The sequence below is a fragment of the Miscanthus floridulus genome, chromosome 11 (assembly GCF_019320115.1).
Source record: "Miscanthus floridulus cultivar M001 chromosome 11, ASM1932011v1, whole genome shotgun sequence".
In the NCBI taxonomy this organism is placed as follows: Eukaryota; Viridiplantae; Streptophyta; class Magnoliopsida; order Poales; family Poaceae; genus Miscanthus; species Miscanthus floridulus.
The window spans coordinates 47,897,015-47,907,436 of NC_089590.1; the positions used below are offsets into that span (position 1 = coordinate 47,897,015).

The 10,422-nt window shown below is 49.7% G+C and overlaps 1 long non-coding RNA gene across 3 annotated transcripts; it reads right to left on the reverse strand.

Moving 5' to 3' along the window:
* Positions 1–350: 350 nt before the first annotated feature.
* Positions 351–4,389, reverse strand: LOC136490727 (uncharacterized). 3 transcript variants are annotated; one of them, XR_010767846.1, is made up of 5 exons: positions 4,330–4,389; positions 4,089–4,182; positions 3,695–3,782; positions 3,102–3,324; positions 351–788 (listed from the first exon to the last, which is right to left on the reverse strand). It is a non-coding gene; the product is annotated as an uncharacterized lncRNA (long non-coding RNA). The 3 variants fall into 3 exon arrangements; XR_010767845.1 differs by lacking the exon at positions 351–788 and having other exon boundaries at positions 3,023–3,324; XR_010767847.1 differs by lacking the exon at positions 351–788 and having other exon boundaries at positions 3,023–3,324; positions 4,106–4,182; positions 4,330–4,386.
* Between the last annotated feature and the right edge of the window lie 6,033 nt (positions 4,390–10,422).

The following is a 10,422-nucleotide window of genomic DNA, read 5'->3' on the forward strand; positions in this document are numbered from 1 at the left end:
GTCTGGAACAAGCATGGTCAAAAGACCGCCTCACACAATTCGTGTACAAGATTTTTTGATCTCCACTATAGTCGACTCGACGTTGCACAATAACAATCAGCAGTAGGGAGCATCGCATCGATCTGATTTTGATGACGGCCGGCGTAGCTGAAGTTGGCATTGCGTTTTTAAAAGTGAGAATGGCATTTATTTTGAAACGGAGGGAGAATACAGCAGATTAATCTTTATTGGTTTGCTCGCTGCAGCTGTTTGGACTGTAACTATTTGTATTTTGCAACCATGGTTGCAGCTGCAGTCTAAAAAAACTGCAGCGAGCAGGACCTGACTAGGGCGGTGGTGGCTAAGCGGGGCGGGTGCGAGCACTTCTAGAGCGGAGGGAGGCCATCGAGCTAGATATTGGTGGCCATGTGCGTGCGCGAGTCAGCATCGAACAGCTCGGCGGGGGCACAATGGCATAGATGGTTCGGCGTGGTTGAGGGCCTCCCTACATCTTCATCGTGTGCTTGCCTTCGGCTGTTGTGCCTTCTCGTAGCAGCGAGAGGCATCAGATGTCGAGTTTTCTCCCTTGGTGCCTTCCGAGGTGGCTGCGATGGTTGTACGCTGGGTGCGATGCTCGTGGACCGACTTGTATTGTGTGTGGCGATGGTGAGGTGGGTGGTGCTAGGTGAAAGCCTGCTTGACCTAACAATGTCAAACGCCCACGGGTGTTGCTCCTTCTTTGTAAGTGTCGTCGAAGTCACCTCCCTCTCGTTACTTGAGTCTCTCATGGGGAAACTTGTCGGGTTTTCCTGGACAAGCGACAGTGACATGAGGCGTCGTTCTCTCCCTAATGTGTCTCCTTGGAGTTCCATTGTACCACTCACTAAGGGGACCATTTAGGCATCCAACTCCTCAAAAGACTAAGAACAAACCTTTCATTCAAAAATTAAAATGGCATGTTGCACTTAATTAGTAGTTACAATGTGTTTTGCGTTGGTTTATTGTTTCTCATGATGAAAAAAGGATGCCTTTCGATCAAGGGTAGAGGGGTAGTATGTTGGGTTGATCTCTGAAAGGTCATGAGACCGTGTCTGAAGTGGGCAGCACCACGAACGCACCTTTGATGGGAGGTGTTAACTGCTCCAAGGTTGTGGCCTCCTGTTGCACTACGTGCCATTAATTAAAACGGACCGCTAGGTCTCTCCGAAATCATCGTTCTGAGGTTTAGCCAAGACCTAATGTTAAAGAGTCCGATCCATATCAATGTGCAGCAGTACTAGAAGGCCACCACCCCTAATGTCCTTCTCTTTATTACTGACGCCGGACCAGGAGTGTGACGCCACCACCAGGACGTAGCGCCGCCACCAGAAGGTAGTCTGGCACGACCGTAGGTCTACGGGATCAACGTTAACTACATCACCCTTCCGCGTCTAGGTGTGCCTCACTCTGGAAGACACGTGTCATCGCTGATAACCTCAAATGGCCAGATCGTCTGCTAATGGTATACCCTAGTCTCAATCCACTTTAGGTGTTCTAATAATGAACTAGTGATCCTGTATTAGTCCCTAAGAATACACACAAGTGCTGCATCAAGCCATTTTTTTTCTTTTAGATTAAGGATGTGTTTGGCAGGGCTTCGGATTCTCATCGAAACGTTTGAGACACAGATTGTCTCAAGAAACATTTCTAATGATGAATTGAAATCACTTTATAAAACCGGTTGGCCGGTAGATCAGATTCCAATTCATAAAAGTCATGTAAATAAAAATATGCTAAAAAGTTCTAAACTTTATGTGGATGAAGAACAACTTAAATACAAACCATTTTAACTTGCTGCACTAAAAAATAACAAAAAAAAAGAAGAAGCAATGAGATGAGAATATGTGCGAAACCCATCTCCAGCCATTTCACGTGCATATGTAGAAACAGGTGAAATATTTCGGTTCCAAGTCACTCGTTGGAAAGATCGTTTAGAAGTGATTCACATGAATGTCATTAGAAACTGAACGTGTCTTCTATCCAAACGTACCCTAAAATAGACCACTAGATTCAGCCGACCGTCGACGTGGTGATGGCCAAAACAAGTTGTACGTGTTCAGGTTTTAGTAGCTCTACACTACAAATCGTGAATTAAAATGGGTCGTCTCGTCTACATATGCCTAGCTCTTGACTACAGTCTATTGGAGTACCACTAAATTTTTAATTATATCTCAAATTCCACTAGAACGGTTGCTAGGCACACAAATTTCAATTTGCGATCGGGCGCGGCGGCACCGCTAAATGTTGGCCAAAAGTGGCCGTGACGTCCGTCCTCAGCCTTACAGCTAGCAGAAGCTGCCGCGGCAGGGTCGCCTTACCGCTGGCACCGCGGCATCGGCATCTCGGCACGGCACGCAGACCCTGCAGGCGATGCCCGATGGAGTGGATCGGATGATGTTGCGTGCGGGGCCGGCGAGGAGCGCCAACCTCTCATGCTGCGCGCGCGCGCGTCCTTCTCGCTCTTGCAGCAAGTCACCCGGAGCAGGGTCCCCACGGAATCACCGCAGATGGCGCAGGAGGGAAGGAGGCAGAAGGCCGGCTCCAGACTCCATGCACAGCTTTGGTTTGCGCGGGGCGCACACGCACTCATCTGCTTTTTTTCCGAGTCCGCGGGCTTCGGCGACGGCGACGGCGAGGGCCGACCTGCCGAGGACGCCCACCTGATCTGATGCGGTACGCGCGACGTGGTCTGGTGCTGTGGGCTCGTACCGGCCGGTTTGCAGACAGCCTGTTCGCTTGTTGGTGCACGCACGCGTACGCGGCAGCGGCACACACCATTGTTGCAGTAGGCCACAACGCCACACCGCACACGCCTAGATGCCTAGCTACTTCTTGCATACTATAGGAGTAGTACTCTTCTGTTGGTGTGACGGCTTCAACAGGAACTAGCAAGAACCCCGCGGCAATTGCCGCGGGCTAGGCAGAGCCAGCTAATATTGTTTTTTTCCTTCTAGAACATATATGCATGGATTATTTGTGGTGTGCATACGTAAGGGTAGCAAAAGATAAATTCTCCCTGTTCGCTTCTGTTAAAATTTAGCTTATGTTGATGCTTATGTTGAAATGTTGTGGGAGAAAAATACCGTTCCATGACCGAAAAATAGCTCACATAAAAGTTGATCCTCTACATAGCAGTACTCCAAAAACATTGAAGCAGGCATCACTAGTGTAGGCAAGAAAACGTTTGAGGCAGCATCTTCCCACCAGGCCGGTCTGTGAGAAGTAGTGGTTCTTCGGCCTGTATTTGGCCTAATGTCGCTGGCCTATGGAACCACTGGTAGTGTGTGCTGTACCAGATTCTGATACCTGCAAAAAAAGGAGGTCTCCCCTAAGATCACAGTTGCTTACACATGTTGCAATGAAGTCTGCAATGGCATTGCATTAGAAGGAAAAAGAGTTACATAATGACGTATTAGGAACTGAAGGACAGTGTGTGATTAGGTTCAATTGGTCTTCTTTTATGTAGGATGATTACTGGTTTAGTTGCAAAACTGACAAAAGGCATTCAAATTGTTATCCATAGCTTTGAAAAAGAAAACTACTATGTGGACCATACTGTTTCATTCCAGTTAGGCAAAAAAGAAGGTCATCATGATCGATTTGAATCATTTGTCAAACCTAGGTAGAGTTGGACAAAAAGAGTCCAATATTTTTCATTGTTGGACCATGAGCTAACCTGAATTGGATTTTGTTTCATTGGAGGAAGCGGGCCTCCCTTTGGTGCACTATTTAGAATAACCAAAGTACAGGATGTACAAAGCAACCTGCAAAGTAAAGTATGCAACGGGGTCAAATCAAAACTGTTGTCTTGCTCATCATCAGGTAAGCCATATAGCAGTGTAATAATCAGGTAACCACAGCATGCTATCGACACATACCATCGTCTACAAACAATTAGCAATTTGAAGGTCGTCATTTCAACCATGAATAAATCATGTAAATATATGCAGAAACAGAAAGAAGCATACAGGATTTGAATGTAGATAGGAGAGGGGCTTAGCGGCAAAGCTGCAAGAAGCTGCATTTGATAGAACATAGGGAAGGGGATGTTATATGAACATGCTGTGAACCTTTGAAGATCATCAACCTGTATTCCCATGTAACAGGAGGCATTCTAATCACAGGCTCCAGAACAGCAGAGATTTTCATCATCTGGACATGCAGCTATCACATGACAATGTGAGCCATTAGAAAAAAAAAGGTTTCGCATGCATATAACACCCAAATCTGGAATTAATTTGGAGTAGAAAGCAGCATACAGGAATGGAATTTCTGAGGTAAATGTGTGCATCAGTACAGCATATTATGTACCTGTGTAGCCGAAATTAGGAAACATAGATCATCTCTGTAAGAGAACACGTGACAGAAGTGCTCAATTGTATTCATCAGATGGAGCTTGTACATATACAGAGAACGAGTGGTCTAGAGGACCAACGGTTTCCTACATGCCAGGAAGACCCGGAAGACTAGGATCATAGACCTGTTCTTCTACACCCCCCCTCAGTTACATCATCGGTGTTAGAAACGCACAAGCTAGACTCAAACTGGTTGAACAATGCACTGGGCAAACCCTTCGTCATGATATCAGCATACTGGTGTGTAGTTGGTACTTGAACAACTCGAAGCTGCCCAAGTGCAACCTTCTCGCGCACGAAGTGCAGATCCAGCTCGACATGCTTTGTACGCCGATGATGAACTGGATTTTCAGAGAGATACACCGCTGAAATGTTGTCACAATAAATTACTGTGGCCTTGTTGATTAGAACGTGCAGCTCTTGCAAAAGGTTCCTGAGCCAGCACCAGTGTGCCACGCCGCGGTATTCGGCTTCGGCGCTTGATCGAGATACCGTGGTCTGTCGTTTGGAAGACCAACGAGTCACCAAGGAACACGCAGTAGCCTGATGTGGATCGTCGGGTGTCGGGGCACCCTGCCCAATCTGCGTCGGAGTAGGCAGTCAGGTGCGTCGTCGGTGATGCCGAGATGCGCAGATCATTGTCGAGTGTTCCACGCAGATACCGGAGAATGCGCTTGACAAGTCCCCAATGCATGTCCTGTGGCGCGTGCATGAACAAGCACGCCTGATTCACAGCATATGCAAGATCAGGACGTGTCAAGGTCAGGTACTGGAGTGCACCTGCAATGCTGCGGTAGAACGTCAGGTCGTTGAAGAGGGCACCCTCCGTCAGGGAGAGCTTTGGCTTGGTGTCGACCGGTGTCGGAGCAGACTTGCAGTTCAGCATCCCAGCGCGTTCAAGAATGTCTTCAGCATAGTGAGCTTGGTTGAGGAAGAAGCCATGTTCGTCGCGCCGAACTTGCACACCGAGGAAGAAACGTATGTCACCAAGATCCTTGATTGCAAATTCTTGGCGAAGCAGCTTGACGATGTGTGCCAAGAAATCACTTGTCGAGGCGGTGAGCGGGATGTCATCGACATAGACAAGCAAATAAGCTGTCTGACCAGCGTGAGTGAAGACGAAGAGCGATGCGTCAGAGCCCGTGGAGATGAAGCCAATGCGCCGGAGGTAGCCACCAAGACACTGAAACCATGCCTTGGGCGCTTGTTTAAGTCCATAGAGGGACTTGACAAGACGACAAACATGGTTCGGGTATCTCTGATCGACGTAGCCTGCAGGTTGATGGCAAAACACTTGTTCGGCAAGGTCGCCGTGCAAGAACGCATTCTTGACGTCAAGTTGATGTACCGGCCACGAACGCGAAGCTGCAAGATGAAGGACTATCCGAATTGTTGCAGGCTTGACGACTGGCGAGGTCTGGTGTGTTGGCCCACTGGATCACCGGCTCAGGTGAGTGAACCACTCAGCCGATCTTGCCGAGCACCCACTAGCCGTGCCGACCACGAGTAGGCTTTGTCCGTGCCACGCACTACGACCAGAGCTAGAAGAAGGGAGAACAGAGCAAGCACGCACAATACAAGACACCAGCGTTGGCCGAAGCCCTGTCTGTGTGATGGTAAATCTGAACTCTCTTTACTGAGTTGCCGTGGTAGTCTATTTATACAACTCTATCTATCTAGTTCCAGTACAGCCCACATGCTGTAATAGTAACTAGATAACATACAAGACTGACTCTGCGCCGGCCACTGCATGGCTACAGTGCTGCAGGTGAGCCGTGCGGCGCCTGCACCTGCAGCGGCTACAGTATCACAGCAGGGGGCCTTTTTGGCACCGCCTTCCCTTACTGTGTTCACACAAGGTAACGGTAGATTAGCTAATATGGTGGAAGTCGATGCCCGCACGCTGGTTGAACCCATGGACCACCCATCGAGCCTTGCGGCGCTCCAGGGTTCCGTCGGGGTTCAATTTGTTGTGATGACGTTCACACCAGCCGCCCGTGGCACAAGTGTCAAGGTGCCATTGGACACGAGGGCATCGTACTCCTCTTGCATCGCCTGCCGCCATGCTGGATCGCGGAGCGCGGCACGGATGGAGCCTGGTGGAGAAGACGGCGTCGTGGTGGTGGTGAGGTTGGCGTACTTCGGGTTGGGGAGGACGATGCCGTGTCGGCCTCGAGTCATCATGGGATGCCGAGGTGGCTCGGCTAGCCCTGCACCAAACATCGTGGCTGCTGTTGTAGAATCCGCCGGAGGTGTGGCAGTTCGTGATGGTGGCTGCACATCAGCATGGTCGTCGATGAGGTGAAGCGGCACCATTGTGGACCCAGAGCTGGTGGCCGCAGCCGTCGTAGACGTGGAAGATGTGGTGCTCGGCTGATGCTCCTGTGGCACACTAATAGTGCTGACCACAGGTTGTGGAGCTGGAGCACCAGCAGCCTGCTGACGACGAGGTGGGGGCAGAATCATCACGTCCTGAAGAGGCTGAGAATGTGCTGGCGACGCAGTGGCTGGCACAGGTAGCTCCTGAGCAAAAGGAAAAACGTTCTCATCGAAATATACATGACGAGAGGTTAGTACACGACGAGACTCAGGGTCGTAGCAGCGATATCCCCGTTGTTCAGCTAGATAACCCAAGAAGATGCACTTGATCGAGCGGGGGGCGAGTTTGTGCGGTGAGGTAGCAGCAGTGTTAGGGTAGCATAGGCAACCAAAAGTGCGTAGGCGGTCATATGTGGGTGGCACGCCGAAGAGGAGCTCATGCGGGGTTTGCTGAGCGCGTAGGCGACATGGTCGGCGGTTGATCAAGTATGTAGCAGTGCTGAGAGCATCCGGCCAAACATGGGGTGGGACAGAAGCATGGAACAGTAGTGCACGCACACTGTCATTGATCGTGCGCAAGACCCGCTCAGCTCGTCCATTTTGCTGGGACGTATACGGACAAGTGAGGCGCAGTGAGATGCCATGCGTGGTGCAGAAAGCTCGAGTTGCAGTGCTATCAAATTCGCGACCATTATTGTCAGTGTGAAAACACTTGATGTCGCGTTGGAACTGAGTTCGCACAAACGCATGGAAAGAAATTAAAATGGGAAGAACATCTGACTTATGACGGAGTGGGAATGTCCAGACATAATGAGAATAATCATCAAGAACAACTAAGTAAAACTGAAAACCAGAATTGCTTGATATTGGTGAGGTCCAGACATCACAGTGAAGGAGATCAAAAGGAGAAGAAGAAACATTATCTGCGGTGGTAAAGGGCAAACGCACATGCTTGCCCAAGCGACATGCATGGCATGTGTGTTTGCCGGATTTGCTACAGGAAAACCCAAAGGAATGCAAGACGCGACGCAGGGAGTCCTCTCCTGGATGGCCCAGACATAATGAGCCCAGACGCGACATAGGAAAAACCAAAGGCATGCCACAGCTTGGAGTCTTGGGAGGCCAGAAGAGCCTGAGCGTGCGCTGGACCACTGGATGTCAGCCATCGGAGGGGATAGAGATCGCCGGAGGAGTCACAGCGGAGCAGAACCGTCTTGGGAACGAAGATCATTTATGGAAAAACCACACGGGTCAAATTCGACAGAAGCGGAATTGTCGCGGGTGAGAGAACGAACTGAAATAAGGTTCTTATTCAAATGAGGGAGATCAGAACATTATTCAGTTTAAGAGATGAGAATGGTGTAGGCAAAAGAGCGTGTCCATGGGACTGGACCGAAAGGGGAGCACCGTTGCCAACAATAATATGAGAGGGTGAAGGAAGGGAGGAAGGGGATGAGAGGATACCGGAATTGGAGGCCATGTGAGAGGAGGCCCCGGTGTCGAGGAACCAATCAGCACCACCGTGTCCTCTGAGCGGAGCGTGTGTCGGCGCAGCGTGAAGGGCGGAGAGGAGGCCGTGAGGCGGCTGCCATCTTGCGTGTCAGAGACGTGCGCTGCTCCTCCTGCATGAGGTAGGACCGAGTGTAGAGGAACATGGACGGCGGCACCTTGGAGGAGAGGACGGCGACGGCACCACTATAGTCAGGATGGAGGCCGCGGAGAGTGTTGATGACGAGGGCCTGATCGGTGACAGCGGCACCGACGTCGTAGAGAGCGTCGGCCAACTGCTTGAGACGGCCACAGTACTCCGTGATCGACATGTCCCCTTGATAGAGACTGTGGAAGTCTTGTTGCAGGAAAACGGCACGCTGGAGGCTGTTGTCGAGGAACTGGCTGTTGATCGCCTGCCAGGCGGATTACGCCGTGGAGCGGGGCTGATAGACCGCATCCATCAGGTCCTTGGACAGAGAAGTGTAGAGCCAACGTGTTGTTGGTCGTGAGCTAGAGCCGCGTGTAGTCGGACGAGCCGTGCATACGCGAGGCGGCTAGGTGCTGCTGCGGTGATTTTTGAGACTTTTCCCTACGAGCCATTATAAAAGTTTCTAATTCCTTCTCTACCACAGAAATTTTGGCTGCCCCTCCTTAGTCCCTCGGACAAACTTTTCTGGTCCTGTGTGCCACTTCCGTCAGTCTAGAGCGTGACGGCCGGTAACGGAGGGATACAATGACCCTTTTGCCCCTGTGTCCACTTAAGTCCCACGAAAGACACCACAGTCCTCCAACTCCTCATTTCTCGTCTCTCTCTCTCGAGCTCCTCTCTCTCTCAAAACCCTAGCCGAAGGAACCAAGGCGGCGGCGAGAAGAGGCGGCGGTGACCAAGCAGATCTGCACACGTGAGGTGGGGATCTCATGGGGTAGGGATCAAGAGGTTGACCCACTGGATCCAAGGCTGCGTGTAGTAGGGGCCTTGGTTGAGGGTGACCGTGAGATCCAGGGAGTCGCCATGGTGGAGCCAGAGGTGCACCCGGAGTGGCTTTCAGACGGGTAAGCTGTTGTCTTCTTCTTCTCTTGTTGTCCTCCATTGTCATGCACTTAGCCTAATTGTAGGTGCTTAGTTTGTTGCCGTAGATCTGCCTTAATCGATGGGTGTTCGTATGTAGGATGGACCCCAAAACGAGCTACAAATTAGAAATAAGGATCGTTGCGACAAATTCTCGATGCCGTTGGTTTAGCATAAGCACAGTTGTAGATGCTGACACAACAAATTTCAAGGATTTGGTCGAAGACATTGTGGATAAGTACCCTTGTGGTTATGATGACATTGTTGACATGTTCTACTACTGTGGTGAAACCAAGTCCAACATCAAAGTCAGCAGCGACCATGATTTAGTTGCTATGTTTTCCAAAAATACTAGTGCCAAGACCTACTGTTGACCTTTGCTTACCATCCTATGGGTACTGATACACCAGTCGTTCCACTATGGCATGATTTAGCTAAAATGCCTAACTCCTCTATGCAAGCCTGTAACCTAGCTGAGCCTACACCAGCACCAACCCAAACACAAGGTTCCACTCAAACGGCAACAACCACTGATGATGACAACTACCTAAACAATCCTGAGCCAAAGAATGAGCACATGGGTGTGGATGAGGAGGGCATGTACCTAGAATTAGAGCCACGGACCAAGGGTACTGATGAATTTGAGGAGGATGTACCTGTTTCTGACTCTGAATGGGAATCTGATTCTGATGATGATGACTATGAGGCAGATGAAATGGTCAAAGATAAAGTTCCACTTAGTAATCTTGAAATAGTGTATGACAAAAATGACCCACCAATGACAGTAGGCATCATCTATGAAAATATGTCTTGTTTTAAGTTGGCTTTGGCTACACATGCAATCAGAAATGAGTTTGAGTTTAACATAGAGAAGAGTGATCCAGGGAGGTACAGGGCCTACTGCAGTGCCAAAATTGATGGAAGTAGGTGGAGGATTCTTGCATCTACAACTGCAGACAAGATAACAGTGAAGGTAACTCTTGCCATCATTCTTTCTTTTTTTTTGTTGATTTACTTATAATTGGTGTGACATATTTGCAGGTGAAGAAGAACCCATATCCTCATGAGTGTCAGAGCACAAGAAGAGGTGGTAAAGTGAAGTGTGCAACCAAGTTTTGGGTTTGTGAAAAGGTGAAGGACTAGGTATTTGAGGATCCCAAGGTGTCAGCT